We start from the raw sequence: 15,479 nt of genomic DNA on the forward strand, positions 1-15,479 counted from the left end.
GTGCGGTGAAGAGCGTAGCCTCCGAACGGGCGCTGAAGATCCTGTTTACACGGCCCTTCCTGTGGCTTCTCCTTCGTGTTCCCAGCGAGGCGAGAACACGCCGCGCAGCCGGCCGCTGTAGAGCTTTATCTCGCCGGCTGCAGGGAGGAGGAAGTGGAGCCGGGGGCACCAGTGCCGCAGCGCCCGGGCCAAATTACTACCTTCAGCCAGGGCCGGGCGGCAGCATCTGGGCCTTTTAATTTGAGGAAGGAAGTGAAAGCACTGCCGATTTAACAAGAGGCTCTGGGAGCAGTCTGGCTGCAGAGAGGGTGGCTTCTGGAAGCTGCGGACATCTGTTTTTCCAGAACGAAAGGCCACAACCCCCTCCTCCCCCGCTCCCCCCAGACACGCACTCGCGCGCGCGCGCACACACACACACTTTAGGCTCAGCATAAAGAGCTCTGCAGCTCTAAAGTGTCAAGAGGTTTTCTTATCATGTTTTCTCTTTTTTGGGGGGTCTTGGTCCATCTTCTGATCTTCCACTTGTCAGCGGTGTGAGAAGAGATTGTTTTTGTCCCTTTTTGAGCACTTCTGCCCTCTTTATAGGCGTGGCTACTGGAGACTGGACTCATGATGATGAGTGTGAGGGGGGGCTCTGCTCTGAAGGCAGGAGGTCTGGCAGGCAGGATGATAGCGTGAAGCAGAGCTTAGGGCTCTGGGCCTCTTTTCCCAGCCAGGTTGCTGTTGTACCCCCTGAGCTAAGCGGTTCACGAGAAATGCTGCTGTAAAAAACCCTTCTGTAAAAGTTGGTTCTCTCTAGTGCATCACTGTAAATGAAAATTGTTTTCTTGATTGACTCGTTGGGTGAAATCAAAAGTTGCAATTAAAAAAAAAGTGATGGAAATGGCCCTGCACCACCTGTGTCTTTGAGATGGGAGTGCGCCCCACATTTTGACACCACACCTCGCCTTTCACCCCACTGCCTGCCCAGTGCTGTCCGCTTTGCAGATTAAAAGAGGCACCCAGAAATACGTCGCTGAAGCTACACTCGTGTGTTTACATGGGGGGGGAAATGAAGCTTAAGGCGGTGATGAAACGGAGCCTGTTGTTGGAGCTGGTAGGTGATGTTTGGATTCCTCCTGGGTGTCGACATGCATTGATCAGCTCGTGTAAACACTCGGTGCAGACAGCCCTGGGGGACCCCTGACCCAGGCACAGCACAGGACTCACCTGACTGGCTGCAGCACACACACACGCACGCACGCACGCACGCTCACACACACACACACAGTCTGAACTGCCCTATCAGCTCACCAGGGAAGAAATCCATCAAGCCACAAGCCCCGTTTAAAGTTGTTACGGATGGCCGGTGTGGCTTACTGTGATGATCATTCTCCGGGAAATGTCAATTTTTTTAGAAGAAAACAAAACAGGTTTGGACGGCTAACGTGCAGTGAGTTCATCTGGTGTGATCCTGGCTTGGACGGGGTTAACCTTAGAATGCAGGCTGAAATGCTAGACAGACATTAATCATCGTGAAGCACTCTGACAGCAGTAATGCAGGAAGCATTGAGGCTATACCAGGAATACCTAAGTTGTATCAGCAGAAGAAGGAATTTGGAACACAAGCTGTTATTACCAAGTCAAATCTTTATCTTCAGCATGGCGCTTCACACATGCCAAGTCTGATACATAAATAGGACATACAGAGCCAGTTCCTGTTCCCATGCCTTTGTTAGCAAACTTGCAGACCATCTGTTTTCTGTGCCACAACCACTGCAAAGGTGAGTGATCAGCTTCGCTATCATCTCTGCGCACTTTAGCCAAGCTGATCCGGGGGCTAATCGATACTCTCTCCCTCTCCGGGGGAGCAGGGAAAAGGCCCTGCAGGCCGCTGCCGGCCGTGGCGAGTGCTTCGCAAGCGCCTGTAACTAACCGGAGGTCGCATCTGGTCCACGGACATTAAAGAGCCCCAGACATTTGTCTTTGACAAAGCTACCCCCTTTTCTTTCTCGTCTGTCACGGCCAAATCAAATGCAGGTTTATGAAAATGAAGCGTATCTACAGCCTGCTGTCCCCGGATAGAGCCTGCTTCGTGTCCTCTTGCGCCGCCGGAGTCCGCGGCTGTAAGACGGTTGTTTGCGCCGGCAGAGCGAGGGCTTCCGTGTGAAAATGGAAGCGGAGGTTTGGCTTATTTTCCCACCCAGTCCCTAGCACGCCGTTAAGTGCCCTGTCACCCCCAGAAACGACAGGGGGGAGGGGGCTAATTCATTGTTCAATGTGACATTGAGCGGGCCCGATTTAGATTATGAATCAGACCAGTTTGGTCCTTCAAAAGCATCAGTCGTTCTTCCTTACACCACAGGGGACCCGAAAAGATTTCTGGATTCAGCACTTGCAGCAGTACCAGTGGGGAAAAAAGCAAGTTCATCTCCTACCAAACCACGCTCGGTGACCTAGGCAACATGATACTGAGCAACAGCTCCTAACCTCTTTCGTCTAGAATTCCCTTCTTTTCACATCTTGGAACTCAATGTTGATACGCAGGGTCCCTAAGTTCACATTCCCTCCACATGTTGCTATCTCTCGCTGTTGACCTCCAGTTAGAGGAAGATTTTTCTGCAAATAAATCGCTATCTGTTGAGCCTAAATAGTGAGAAAGAAACCAGCGTCTCTGTCAGGGCGCTACGGGTGTATTATGCACGTCCACTGAGCCGCAAGGCAGCGATAGTATCAGCTGTGTGAGTGTGATTGAGGAGAGGCTGTGAACTCGAAGCCGTTGACAAGCAAATACCACGTCCCTCTAGGCAAGAGTAGAGCCTTGCACGGCTGCTTCTGCGCTTCGTGTTTCCCAAAGCAAAACGAAAACAGAGCGCCTGTTTACTTTGATCTGCGAGATATTCGTTTTCAATATCCTGTATGAGGGTGCTGTCCGGGCTTTGATGGTGGCCAATCTGACGTCATCGTTGCATCACAATCCAGAGAGACTTACGCCCTCAGACAAGACGCTTTCAATTCATTATTCATAAAACGCTGTAGAAAAGACGCTTTCAAAAAAAAACCGGAAGAAAACGTAATCTTGACAGTTAAGACAGAACTGTATTTTTGGTATGACGTTTCTCAAACCTAAAACATCCTTAAAAAAGCTATTTGCATTAAACATTTCCAAACAGCATACCTCAAAGTCTTGCTTATAATAAAGCATTACGTTTTTTATATAATTCTGCCTTAATTCGTGCTCTCCAAAAAGCTTTCCTGTGCCGTGTACTATGGAAAACAAGTCTGTTTTTAGTCACAACACGTTTCTCTCTGGGATCTTACCGTGCTGTACTGCTACAGCGGAGTAGGACTTTTCTGCGCTTCGTTTTCTGTAAATAGTTCTGTTCCAGAAACAGTGTGAAGGTCATCGTATACTCTGCCCAGCAGGCGCTGTTTTGCATGTTCACCTGCTATCAGGTCACCGGGAGCGCACAGTTGCTCCAGTGTGCAGGTGTATACCAGGTGTACTGTGCTTATCGCAACAGAGGGACCGAGAGACAGGACAGAAAACAGGGAGAAGTCAAATACTTCCTGTCAAAAAGGTATACAGCCACACTAGTCATCTGGAAATCTAGAAATCTGGAAAGCATCTTGAATCCTCCTAATTAAGCAAATGATGGATTCAATTAATATTAGCTGGAGTGAAAACCAGATGACATTCTGGCTCCATTGGTGGCATCCAAACTGTTGATCAATTTCCTGGAACCACGCATGAAATTGTACTTAAAATGTGCTGAGAAAATGTTTTTTTTTTTGTTAAATCTTCTAAAGTAATCATTAAAACGTTTAGAAATATGTGGGAGTTAGTCCTCTTTCCTGCACTAGAAGGCTAAGAAGGATTTCAGAGGTATTTATAAACACAAAATGCAAACGTAACAGCAAAGCCATAAATATAGATGTCCAGCGCGTATGCCCACTTTTCCTTTCAGAAGTTCTGTAATAAAAATTGGAAGGATGCTTAATCTGTGAATAGATAAATCCAAAATGGTGTGATAATTTCTGTGGGTGAATATATAATACATATACACACAATGGGCATTAACACACGTATGTATTTTTTTCCATAATAAAGGTGTTGAGGCAGGATGCAACTCTTATCTCGGGCCCTGCCGATGATCTCGGTAATTACTGTGTGCATACTTGACAGAGTGGAGACTACAGAAGGGAGCAGTGAAGGAAAATCTGTGCACTTCCACATTTCTAAAAAATTTAACCATTAAAAATAAATAAGTAGGTCTGTCAAAGGAATTAATCTCATTAAGAGGGTGGGGTCGGCAGCGCTGAAGAGCAGGTTTAATGAAGCTGTCAGAGACACCCGTCATCTCCCCTCATTACACGCTGTCCTTGGGAGCCGCCGGTCTGAGCCTTTTAATGAAGGTGCTTTTAATGGGGTTGGATGTAGTTTGGAGCTAAAGCACAGTAATAGCACTATATCAGGGATTGTGTTAGCAGGCCTTTAATGAGACCGGAGAATGTTCATGATGTGTGCAAAAAAAATGGAGAGAGGAGGGAGGGAGATTAAGCGCTTCAAACTTCTCAGCGAAGAGACGGAGGAGTGCGATCCCTCAGGAGCTCACAGAAGAAAGTTCGGTTCCGGTCCCACAGTCTCCTGTGATGGCGGGAACACACTTTCGCTTCTTCCAGTCAGACGCTGTGAACGGGCTCTTCACTTAGGACGTTTTCACCCGACCTTCGAACCTTCGTTTCTTGGTCATGAGACCACAAAAACAAAACAAAAGTGGTTTGAAAAAGACACGTTCCCCTCGGAGAACGCCAGAGAAAGTACCTGCCCGACCTTGGGGTGCCTCCGAGGTCAAAGGCGTTCAGGCGGCGGCTGTTAAATCATTCATCTCTGAAACTGAACCAAAAACTCAGATTAGTTCCAGATTCCCGCACGAAGAGACTTGTTTTTTAAACCTCGGAAATGCCTGTTTGATACGGAATCCGCAGTGAAATATGAAAATAATACAATACTTACAAATGTGAATTGCACTGACAAAGAAATAGCTCCGCTATCGCCGTTTCGACCGTAAAGAGAAAGCGGGCTGTACATTCACGTTGCCTGGACAGCTGGGAATGTTAGAAATCCGTGAATGCCTTCGCAGTAGGTGTGTTGAAGAGGAGAATTATTCATGCTGCACTGTGAATAGCTATTATGAGGCAGATAGTAAAATTATAGGACACAAAGTAATAACCCCATCCTAAAATCTCCATAAACCATACAGTGTAACCCTGCCAATAAGTCTGTTTCGATGTTCTGACCTACTACCAGCAAGGAGAACCGGGTCTTTTCGGTTTAGAAGCTGGCGTGCTGGAGATGACCCCCAGGACTGCTTTCTGGTCATTGAACACAGAAACACCGTATGCAACCGTGATGCAATACGTGATGTGATCAGTTCAGTTGCTCAGCCGTTTCAAAAGTCTTCTTTTCCTGCTCTTTGATTACTTCCTTGAGGTTCGCCTACTGGTTCAAGCACTGTATTAGTACACCGGACTTTTTTTTAATACGGTGATGTTCCCTTCAAGTTGTTCTGGACGGGTCCGCAAATCCCATGCTCTGGTGTTCGACATAAACCGCGTTGATCTCAGCGGCGACGCTTAAACAGAAACATACACGTTCTTACCATTTCCCGGCGTGAGACACCCCGTTTATAACCTACCCTAATCACGAAAGAAACACGACTAAAACGTTATTTTTCAACAGGTCTGACAACACGTCGCTGAAATAAATCGGCTCGGCGTGCCCCGGTGAAAAAGCTTTTCTCATAAAGCACATTACCGAACTGTATAATGGCTTTATTAAACCATATGTCACTGTTGTATTTCCGTGCGCGTACGGGGTATGAACAGAGAAATGCAGAAATCCCGTTCTCGCTTAAAACAAACAAAAAAAAAGAAAACGCGGCTTTGAAGTTCTGAGGTTTTAAACCCTCAGTTTTCGTTTCGTGCGGATCTCCTGCTGCCGGGTATTTTAATTGATTGAACTCCCCTTGACCGCGTGATCTTCAATACTCTTCCCTCCGAGCCACGCTGCGCTGCCGGGCGCCACTCTCACCCACCCCCCCAGTTTACACGAAACAGTGCGGTGTTTGAACACCGAGGCGATAAACAAAGCCGTTGTTTTGTTTTTCATGGGACTTGGTCCTTAAAGGTTTGCTTTGGCCTGAAGCCAAGCCTCTTGGCCATCACATCCCGATCTCGCTCGAACCGTCCCGAGTGAGCTTTCACCAAGACAAACAGTCGTGCCTTGGGCTGTTCTCCAAACACAAGCTCACCAGAACGCCACGGCGCTTTCCTTGTACTCCGTGCGTCACGTTCCGAGGCTTTGTGTGCTATAACTTCGGAATATTTTAAACGCTATTTATACTCAATCGCGTTTTTGCCATAATGTCTTTTGTTATAACCTCGGCTGAAGCTGGCGAGTGGGTTTCTGCTCTTCAAAGGCATATTATTCAGTTTTTAAAACCAACTTGAGATGTTGCTGGCGCGCCGTGATCCACTCCTGTTGAACTTCGCTTTCAAGCTTTTAAAGCGTTTCAGCGAACCGGTCTTTATCTATTTGTCAGTTCGATAAAAGTTACCGAAAACAAAGCAAACGTTGCGAAACGCCTTGAGTAAAGACTGGGGAGAATGTGTCAATTCCTTTGTTTTCCTCTCCACTTCCCTTCAGCCGGATAATTATACTGAACAAACTTTACGGATATTTCAGGTGTTCCGCGAACACGCAGGCTCACTGGGTGGTCGCCAGGAAAAGGAGGCAGAACAAAACTATAGAGTCGTCGAGGTGCTGTTTACGTGAATTTCTCAGCGTTTTCGCTCACCGAACAGTAACCACCTCGATCTCTTCTGCATCGATTCGTCTTTCCACTCGGAAACCTCGTCTGTTCGGATCACGTCTAGTTCACCCCGAATACTAGATACTTCAATATATCGCCCCGGGATACTTTTTTACTTCTTTAACCACTTCCATCCTCAGTTGTGAAAGTAGTTATTGATAGGGGACACCGCTTTTATCGCCGGGCGTAAACCGCCTTGAGCTCAGGCGTAAAACGATGCTTCATCTATAATCTATTTTAAGCGGAGACAGTGGCTCGGGCAGCGCATCCCAGGGAGCCCGGCAACGCATCGGGGTCAGGCTGTGTTACAGCACAAGTGGTCGTACACCTGCCAAATAAGGTATCGCCAGATTTAATGGGGTTTCAGATTTTGTTTCCAGCTCGTTACAATGAAGTCAAAAGTTGACACAGCTTCGAGCTGGCCCGTTTGACCGTCACTTCTGCCCGCGCTGTGACTCTCGCTCATTTTGCAATGCAATACATTTCCACTTGAAAACAGGAAAACAACTCCTTAAAATATTCCATTCCCGAGTCTCCTTGAACGGTTTTACTATATATATGAGTTTGAGTTTCAAATAATTGAGTTTCTCTCAAAGTTTTGGTGGTTTTTTAATCTGAAAACGCGATTGTCTCAAGATAATACCCTTTTTATACCCTTGCCAAACAGAACGTGTCAACGTTTCCTTTTTTATCACACTGTTTAAGCGCCTCAGCAGAAAAATGCGCAGTCCTGTAGCCTTCCACAGAGCAGATTACTGTGTCTGTGTAGGTGGCATTCAGATGTACACTTTCACACGACAGAAGCAGTAGATAGACATAGCCCCACAATTCGGCAGCGAGAGAAATCGTTTTGTTTGTAAAATGAACTTATTTGCATCGTTTTGCATAGGCTGCTGGTGAACCCCTGCTTAACAACAGTGCTGAGTCGTTATACTTCAGCAGACTAAAACTGTGAAAGGATTAAATCGTGCAAATTAAATAGTGCTTTAACCTCGGTATGACGCTGGAGCCGTGAATCCCAGGATGTTGCGAGGGCTTACGTCGAACATCAAATAAAATGGAGCGAAATTCATTAGGCGCTTATGAATCCGGCGCTGTCTCCATGATGCAGAAATTATCAGCGCGCGACAAAGCCAACAAAGAGTTTTATATATAGCGCAGACACCCTGCTCGTGCCAATTAGGGGACAGCTGTTTTCTACCACTTAAAGACACAGGCATGTGGTGGAGGCAAGGGGAGGGCTGTCGTGTGTTTTCTGTTGCAGGCCTCCTGTACAATATGGATGATCAGGTTCGCCTTTCACGGTGTGTGTGTGTGCAGGCAGGAATTACTTCTCAGCCTGAACTGTGAACTTTCCTTCAGCGAAGGCCGTCTGGGTTTCACATGCACGGGGTATAAGAGGAGCCACAGTATTTAAGGCGGGTGACCAACGATTGAGTTTCTTTAAGGAGGCGACACCGTTGTGATATACAGTATATTATGACGAATACGCCCCTGCGCATAACAGGAAGGGCTGAGGAAGGTCTTCTTTAGCTCTGCCGGCAAGACGCCTGTTGAGCGACGCCGGCGACCCGGGTTCGAGCCCACGCGGTGAGGACACAAGCCCGAGAACCCGAGTTCGCTACAATATTAACGGTGGCCACTGTTCATCAGAACTGAGAATGAAACGCGTGACACAACCGCAGAGAACCAAACGGGGTCATCTGCTTATATATAAAAAAATAAATAACCTCAAACAAATAAACTCAAGCGACCCCAAAACATCTGTGATGAAACCCTGATTTGGTCAAACTGAAAAAGCTTCCCTTCAAAGCGTAGCACGTAACCAGGCGTGCTACTGTCAAATGTATTTTAGCTGTTGTAAAATAAAGACAATCGAAGCAACATTTAAATGATTCAAATGGCAATTAATCCCAATTGAACATTCAGGAGCGTCCTTGATTTCCCGGATTGCAAAGAAGAACATTTTCTTGCACCTGCTGCACGGAAGATGCTGGAGCTCATCTATTGTGCTCGATCGGGCCGACCTTCATTTTATCAAAAGCGTATCTGGCTGTGTTCTAAGGTACCCGTGCTTTCGTTTCCGGGAAAGACTGCGGATTTACTCGTGAAACGAATCGCACAGTGGGCTGTCTGAAGTGCCATTGTGTTGTTTTCAACAGGGCCAGGTGGGCGCCGACCTGGGTTCGAGGAAGTCGGGGCTTACACTGGTTATGCCGTCTCTCCCTTGGATTAATAAAATAGCGCAGCATCACTGAGCCCCGGCGTTGTCTTTCTCATCTCACAGGGGGGATTGATCAGCACCCTGCACTGTGCCTTCTGAGGCGCCTGTTCATCCGGTAATTGGTGATTGGTAATCCTACAATCATTAGCGGAGGTTTCACGACGCGCTGTCCCCGCGAAAGCATTTGTTTTATTTTTAATGTGTTTAATATGTCATTATTAACAAGTATTCCCCGTACCACCCCCCAGCTCCCTGGCAGAACCGCAGCCAGGATGTCGTTTCCCCCGTCTTCTCCAAATGCAAACTAATCTCGGCTGTGAATCTGTATCCCATTAAGCCGGGCTGCCGTAAGGGGCATTAGGCTGCTAAATATCAATATCCTCCGCAGGCTCTTCTCCCGAATCCCGGCCGAGGAAGTAAGCCGCGTGAGGCTGGAAATATCCCAAGTGTGGAGCTAAGAGCAACAGGGAGAAATAGACTTGACGCCGTAGCTAGTGGCGGCGTTTACCTTTGCGATCCTTGATCCGGTTTTCCACGGATCGTTATAATTTTTTTTTTTGTCACTTGGTGTGTCCAGGGCTGTTTAACTAGGGCAGAACGCCGTAGGTTTTTATAGGCGTTTTTAAATCGGCGGCTACTTAAGACGCGCTAAGCAAATTATTAGTTAATTTACGTAACGTACCTAAGGCTGATCACCAAGGAATTCGAAGACTACCACAGAGCACCCCTAATCTAAACAGTAATTAACTCCGTTTTGAAGACTACATTTACGGCCTATTTTTCGCGGGAGAAAAAAAAATCTTCAGTGCTTCAGTTTCTAACAACATATAGCATACTTCTTTTTTGTCGCAGGAAAAGAAAAGGGCAAAATTATGGGGGAAAACAACCCACGCAATGTCTAACCATTCTTAATAACACCGTCTTAAACCAAGGCAGTTATAGAGAGCAATGCGTTATTTCCGTGAGAGGAAACACGTTCAGCTCATTTGTTATGTGATAAGATTAGAATCCATGTCTTCATCCATCACGCTTTACTGAACTAAACCAAGGTCAGTGTTGTGGGGGAGCAGAAACACTTTTAAAGCGCACAGCCATGATTCGTTTACCTAGGTGACTCTCTTCCAGTCCCGGGTCTCCAGACAAATTCCCCAGTACAGCGACGGGAGGGCACTGCTGAAGGAGGTGCCTTCCTTAGGAAGAGAAACGCTCTGATCGCCTGGTCTTTGAAGATCCAAGGCCCATCTCTTAAGAGAAGGGGTGTAAACAGGTGTGCTGGTTGCAGTTCTAATCTGGGTTGGGCAATCTGACCTCCGCTTGCACAGTCAGGCCCTCCTGATGTTCCGTTTCAGTTTGACTAGTGACGCCATTTCCCACCCCTCGGATCTGCCATAAACTGGGTCCGCCGGCGCATAACGCGCGGGCTGCCTCGTGTCACACAGGTGTGTTCCCCTCCAGTGACGGGTAACGTCCTTCCGGTTCCGTATGTCAGGCGCTTTGGGATCCTATAAGATACATTTGGTTATATAATAATAATTAATAATTATAATAATTGCTTACACTTATATAGCGCTTTTCTGGACACTCCACTCAAAGCGCTTTACAGGTAATGGGGACTCCCCTCCTCCACCACCACCAGTGTACAGCATCCACCTGGATGATGCGACGGCAGCCATAGTGCGCCAGAACGCTCACCACACATCAGCTATCAGTGGGGAGGAGAGCAGAGTAATGAAGCCAATTCATAGAGGGGGATTATTAGGAGGCCATGATTAGTAAGGGCCAATTGGAAATTTGGCCAGGACACCGGGGTCAGTAAAATATAGATGGAACTATTGTTATACCACACAGACACGACCACCAATTTGGTTTTAAACTCAAAACGGTACATTCGCCAGTTTTGTTATGGTTTCACTTTACTGTTTTATTCGCTCTGCTATCGCCAGTTTTTTTTTAACGTTATACTTCGCCTTCGCTCACATTAACCTGGGGGCAATACCGTGCATTATCGCAAGAAACACTTCCCTTATTTACTATGCCAAATCGCCACTTTAACCCAATACTGCATCGTAGTATAAAAGATGCTACAGTGTACGACGTATAGGGAAAATGTGTGATGTTAGCGTGGCAGTTCACCAGGGTAAACGTTAATAGGGATGAGTAATAGGTTCCATGCTGAAAAGAGAAGAAAAAACACGTTTCGACTGTAGAGCCTTCTTCGAGTGTACACTATTTAAATATACAAACCTAAATGCATTAAATACGGTGTAAGATGATTTGATATCAACTCCTCAGATCAACAGTTAAATAACCAAAAAGAGCCTTCTAAAGGGTGATCTGAAGAAACGTGTTTTATTTTTCTTGTCCAGACCAGCTCTGTGGTCTTTGAGCGTCTGTCTTCATCCTTCAGTTTGATAAATGCCATTCAGTCTCCCTGTAGGTATAGCAATATCGCATTCTCCATGTGTAATATGCATTTACTCCTCCAGCATGATGGTGTAACCTATATTATAATACAGCTCTGCACTATATGTGTATAGCAACTTAAATTATTTGTTTACTGACTTTTGCAGGAGTGTATCTTGTCGCGAGTTTCTAGCTTCTAGAAAGGACGATGTGGGACCCGCGTGTTCTAACCCCGAGATTTGCCGTCAATTAGTCAGAGCTGCAGCTCCGAGTCGTCTCCTCATTTTCAGGATCTAGGTGTAAAGCGGTGGGGTTCCTTATTTTAACAGCTGTGTTCAATCCAACATGCCGGCTCCCTTCAGCTCGCTCATTGTTAACCAAAGCTGTTTGATTTAAAAAAAAACGGTGTAACTCTCCCGCTAACGTCTACAAATGTGAAACCTCAGCCTGTCAAAGCATTAGGAATGAAAACAAATGATCCCCGTCGGGGGCGTGGACGGGAGTTCGTGTGAGAGCTAGGCCTGCATGTTTTCTTTTGTGGGACGAGCAGGAAGACGGTGAATGCAGCACGACAGTGCTCCGATTAAATGAATCGGCAGGCGGCTGTGCTTCGCCTCCTCTAAATTACTGTCACCTCTATGGCCCCGTTGGTTAATTAACGCGGTCTTTGTTCAACGGAGGACTTTTTCATGACCGTGCTCCGACATTCTAAAAGCTTTCTCTGGTTTAGCGGCGATGCAACGTCTGACTGGGGGCAGAATTGATCATTGCAGTAGCAGTGGCAGTTAGGAATGCTGCTTCGCAGCTCCTGTTTCTCCAGTTTGATCCTGGACTGAATCCAGCGTGGGTTTCCTCCTGGTGCTCCCGTTTGCTGGCAGTCTGAAAGGGTGTTGCTAAATCGTATGATATTGTCCTGAGGTACGGCGATGTCCCGTTCGGGGTGTAAAGCACTCTGTGCTTTCAAGACAAGCACAAACCTGCTGACACCTTGGCCAGGAATAAGCAGCGTTCTGGGAATGGATGGATGGCTGGTTTCACTTGTGGCACGGGAAGACCTTGGCCGCACTGATTTATTGGTGTTTCTGAAAGGGGGGAGTATTGACTCAGTGCTGTTTTCGTTTCACCACTGACAAAAGATCATTGTCGAAGCACTCATCCGGCATCTTCCAAGAACGCCTGCCCATGCCTTGCTCTCCATCGTTGTAGCCCCTGGATTAAGACGCAGTTGTCTGGCCACCAGAAAAAAGTCTGAGAATTGTTTTTTTTTTTAATTGGCCAAAGCCCAGGTCTAACAATTTCTCCAAAATCTACTGGACCTTATCCCAGATTACTCTTCCAATCATTGCAATTAAACCCTTTAATGAACTCTGCAGCATGGCTTGCCAGTGTCCCTCTGTTATGGAAGAAGCATGCTCTGTGCACAAGAAGCTGTGTTTATTAACCAAGGATCCCCAGGCCTGGTCCTGCAGGTTAGAGTTCCAGTTGAGCTCTGTGTTACACAGTTGAACCACTAACCAAAGATTCATTTGAGTTGTCTGTTTGCAGCTTTTCAACATGTCAAAGGTTGCCTTTTAGCGATTGTTTTTCACAACTAAAATAAAATCCCAAACCTCCAAGGAGAGGTAAACAACTTGCAAATATTGCAATCAAGTAATTTGTTAGATCTGTTTTTCTTAGGTGATTAAGCTGGGCTGCACTGAACACCAGGAGGTATGTGAGTCTGCTGGACCAGGACTGAGAACCCCTGTACTAAGGCAACACTGTATATATTTCATCAAATGGACTTTGCCATAGACAGGTGTTCTCAATCCTGATCCGCGGGATTAACTTGTGTCTCCAGATTTTCATTCCAATTTAATCACCCTTCATCACCTACACATAATTCATCTCCTTGCTTGTTTAGACTTTTTTTATGCACTCAGTTTCAAAAATACTCAAGTATATTATTTCCCAGAACTTCCACCTATACAATACCACCTCAATTGCAAATTAATGGTTCACTGCATTCCAGCAAGAAAGCTCTTAATGTGTGATCAATGAATGCTGAGCAGTGAAAATGATATTGTAGGAAACACTACCACAGTGTTTTTTTCCTTCTGCATAAGTCAAACTGGTTAGGTTTTAGCTAAAACGCCCAAAGAGGGGAATTAAGAAAGTCAGGAATTGGCACAGGCGTGTTGCCAATGACCAGCCACATACAACTTATTAAAAGCTGAAAGAAAATGTAAAAACACACCTAAGGTAGAACACTGATATACCAATCTACCTGTGATTTTGAGGTGGCTCTGTGGCTAAGGATCTGCACCTGTGGCTGGAAGGTTGCCGGTTCAAATCTAATGGCCCGCAGAGGAATCCGACTCCGTCGGGCCCCTGAGCAAGGCCCTTCACCCCAACTGCTCCAGGGGCACTGCATAAATGGTTGACCCTGCACTCTGACCCCAAGCTTCTCTCCTTGTCTGTGTGTCTCATGGAGAGCACATCTGGGGTATGACAAATTCCTAATACAACAAGTTGTATGGCCAATAAAGTTATAAAGAACACCACGACATCCCAGGACCAAAATTGAGACGCACTGCTATAGACTCCCAGTCAGGGGTCAGTTTGAGAACGGGAAAAATTCTGTCGAGGCGAGACAAGCATTTAAAATATCAAGTAATAGGTTTATTCCGTGCTGAAAAGAGAAGAAAGAAAACACAACGTTTCGGCTGTGGAACCTTCTTCGGGTGTAAGAGTATAACCATTTGAAACACTTGTAAACCCAGCTCATCTAAAACAACAAATATTGAGAAATTTTTAAAATATCATATTTTAGGATTGACGATCTTTTTGTTTAGTCTGTAGGGCTTCGTTTGCTCCGAAGACGCGATTAGTTCCCTGTTTTAAATAAAATATTGCTGTACGATTTAAATCCAAGTCGTCATAATTTACAAAGATAAATGACCTTAAGAGGTCTGTAAGATTAAAATGCGGATTAAACCTTTTAAGGTTTCTCGGTAGATCTTATTCAAATCACTTACGTTTTCTCTGTTGGGGTTTATTGTTGCAGTTGTAGCTGTACTAGTGCAGTAATCTCCCTGCTCAGTTCACTGAGGTCGCTCACGGGTATTTCTGATTATTATCAGTGTAATATTTGTCAGTTCACCGCCAAACTGCGCAACTCAGAAAATATCTGACAAATCCGAAACGTCATATGCCTTATCGACAACAAAAACATACTGAGCGTCCAAACTCCACCGAAGCAAAGCTCCGTGAAATCCTATAGGCTCCTTTTGATCCTCTCCCAGTTTTTTTAAGTTTGTCATCAGTTTGTGATTAAACAGCGTCGCTTTTTTTAATCAAAGCTTGCCTAATGAATGACCATTAATATTAATACACGGTGAAACGTACTTAATATTTTATTTATTGCGTATGAATTGTTTTAAATAAAGCAAATGAGGCATTCAATGAATTTGGAGCGCATCGCAGCGAATTTCCATTAATCAAAGATTAGTTTGCATTGTTTTACCGTAGTTCCTCGATGTAGCCTATAGAAAAAGAGATAAGTAATAATTTGAAACAATTGGGATCACACTTGTAAAGCCAGCTTATCTAAAACCAAGAGCTTCAAAAAATGTTCAGAAATGTTTGTTGCGTGTTTTTTTTTTATTGCCTCCACAAGCTCAGACATCACGTGAAGCTGCTGCCGTTGCAAGCTGTTATCGTCCAGTTTCTAACCGCTTTATCCAAAACAGGGCAAGCGCCGCGCGTAAGCCTGGGTAAACCAGGGACGGGAAGCCAACGGATCAGAGGGCGCGCACTCACACCAGGGCCGTCTGAACCACCAGCACGTCTTTGGACTGTGGAAGAAATGCGAATTTCACAGTCCAGAACAGGCTACCTGGAGGCAGATTGCAGCTCACGCCTGGGCCACAGCGTTAAGAGGCAGCAATGTTAACCACTGTACCACCGTGTCGCCCCAAATGTACATATAATCCCCTGAATGAAACAGCTCGGAACTT

General features: G+C 45.9%; 1 long non-coding RNA gene across 2 annotated transcripts; it reads right to left on the reverse strand.

Moving 5' to 3' along the window:
* Positions 1 to 3,058: 3,058 nt before the first annotated feature.
* LOC107079481 (uncharacterized) lies at positions 3,059 to 14,577 on the reverse strand. 2 transcript variants are annotated; one of them, XR_001480418.2, is made up of 3 exons: positions 14,499 to 14,577; positions 4,997 to 10,580; positions 3,059 to 4,876 (listed from the first exon to the last, which is right to left on the reverse strand). It is a non-coding gene; the product is annotated as an uncharacterized lncRNA (long non-coding RNA). The 2 variants fall into 2 exon arrangements; XR_011181670.1 differs by having other exon boundaries at positions 3,059 to 10,580.
* Positions 14,578 to 15,479: the final 902 nt, after the last annotated feature.

This window comes from Lepisosteus oculatus, chromosome 15 (assembly GCF_040954835.1).
Source record: "Lepisosteus oculatus isolate fLepOcu1 chromosome 15, fLepOcu1.hap2, whole genome shotgun sequence".
Classification (NCBI taxonomy): domain Eukaryota; kingdom Metazoa; phylum Chordata; class Actinopteri; order Semionotiformes; family Lepisosteidae; genus Lepisosteus; species Lepisosteus oculatus.